The sequence below is a fragment of the Acyrthosiphon pisum genome, chromosome X, assembly GCF_005508785.2.
Source record: "Acyrthosiphon pisum isolate AL4f chromosome X, pea_aphid_22Mar2018_4r6ur, whole genome shotgun sequence".
Taxonomy (NCBI): domain Eukaryota; kingdom Metazoa; phylum Arthropoda; class Insecta; order Hemiptera; family Aphididae; genus Acyrthosiphon; species Acyrthosiphon pisum.
The window spans coordinates 130952407-130954918 of record NC_042493.1 but is presented as its reverse complement, the minus strand read 5'-3'; positions in this window follow the sequence as shown (position 1 = coordinate 130954918).

Below are 2512 nucleotides of genomic sequence, written 5' to 3'. Positions count from 1 at the left end.
AAACTTTATTTGTTGAGTAAAAATACTTGAAAATTTAATACAAGGCTCCTACTATATTGTTACAATGACATTTGAAAAATATTAAAAATCCTTAGTCACAGTTTTTTTTTATTAGCATTTAAAGTTCAAAAATTGACAAAATATGGAAAAATCATGAAAATTACCTAATTATGTTGAGTGAAGGCCACGGACACATGACGCAGGGGAACCCGTAACGAAACTGAAATTGTCCGTAAACAGCTCAAAACAAATCAAAATATTTTGAAAATTTTATCATGTATAGAAAATGGAAATATAAACAATCAGTGAAAATTTCATGTATCTACAGTCATTCGTTTTAAAGTTACATCAAAAACTATAAAAAGACTATCTGAAATGTGTAGATGACATTTATTGATTTTGATAAAAGTCATAATCATAATGTCATATCAGCATTTTGATATTACCTTGATGTTAAAGCAATGTATAGTTGCTGTGTGAATCTATTCTAAAGGTTTTTATTCTACATTCCTCTACGTAATGGATGATTTTAATAAAAAAACAACTTAGTTTTATCAAAAAATGGATAAATATTATTTGGATAAGCTTGGTAAAACACCATAACACTATACAGCTGAACAATTGAGTCGATAAATATTTTTATTTAAATTACATTCACGTTACCCCACATTATTTTTATCACTTTACCTTACTTTTTTATTAAAAAAGTTGAGAGTTACAAATAACATTACTATTTTTAAAAAAAAATTACTAAATCAGTCTATAACGACTATAATAAGACAATAAGTAGTAGGTACAATACCTAGGTACATTGTTAATGCCTTAATGTTATACATGGACAAAATGTATAATTATTAATTTCTGGGATATTAAATAATATTGTTGATTATTATTTACCATCTAAAACTTTCGGGATCGTAAATAAATTTGTTTGATTTTGTACATTTCCTAGCCCCTTATTTTTGTCATATATTGTACATTCTGAAAACATAGGTAACTTATTTTAAGAACGTGGAAAATAATACTTATAATAACTAATTGGTTCGTAACATTTCAATTAAATCGTGTTTATTTATTATTGCACTTGTTCTAATAACAAGTGTTTAGTGTACCTATCATATTATGCTAATCCTTTTACAAGATCTATGATTATTTAATTTGTGTTCTAATAAATGTTCTAATATATAAAAAAATTATTTCAATATCTACGAACAATATATTAATATGATATAAATAGTTATAAATATACTATGTATAGGTAATAATATAAATTAAATTTAGATAAAATAACTTAAATTTATCTGTATAATATCCTATGGCATTGTAGAATGCATCTTTTTGATTGTTGTCAGTCATGATTGTTTAATACATTTTAAATTTATGTATTTTCAATATATTTCAAATTGGTTTGACAATGATATATTGTGTATTTTATTTTTTGTATATGTACGCACACACAATAGAAATAGTAGGTAGTCGAAATAATACTTTGTTTTTAAACTTTGAGGGTGGCTTCTAAATTTCTGATACTCGCAAATAATTGGATATAGACATATAGTTTATTTGAAAATTTCCTATACTTTTTAATGTACAATTAATATAATATATAACATTTTGATTTATTTGTTACAAGTACTATTATAACAATTAGGTAGGTAAGTGGGTGTCGCTCTGCAGCTGTACAGTAAGTTATTAGTGGGTCACTGTAATGGATGGTGTTAAATTTTAATTCAATGATATAATATCATTGTTGCATACCTAAAAACCTAAAAACGATTCTGAGCGGAGACGGTTTGTAAGCTTTTGATATTTTATATCATTTGCATATTGCTATTGTTATTACAGTAGCCAGTTAGTTGAATTAATATTCTTTGCATATTATTATATTTCAATATTTGTATGTAATAATATTATACTTGGGAAGTTTCCAATACCCACGAATAACATTTTTAGATGACAACAAAATAATTAAAATCGTTATCATAAGTTAGGTACCTATTTAATATGCAATTTCGTCTTAAATGTGAACTTAAAATAACTAAGAAAAAAAGTCGGTTTAAATATTCGTTTAGATATTTTGGTTAAAGAATTAACTACTTACTTGGTACCTTGTCTTAAGTTTTAAACTTTTACATAATTTGTAAATTTTAAATTTAATAAATTTCGTCAACATTTGAACATTATGAAAAAAAACGTGCTCATTATATTATGTATTTTTAATATTTTTCAACTGCTGTTGTAACAATATGTCAAAGTATTTCCGTGCTGTGAAATATAAATACTCCTTAATTTTATTATTGTATAAACATAATATAAAACGTACCTGTATAGTGTATGGTCGCGTGTCTTATTCATCGGGAGCACAGGACATAAATAAGTAGAAAATCAGAAATTTATCAGAAGTATTGTTTATTATATAATATGGGATAAACTATACAATATATTTGAGAGCTTAAAATATTTCTTTGTTCTTTATACGTTATATAGGTACATAATAATTGACATTGGCATC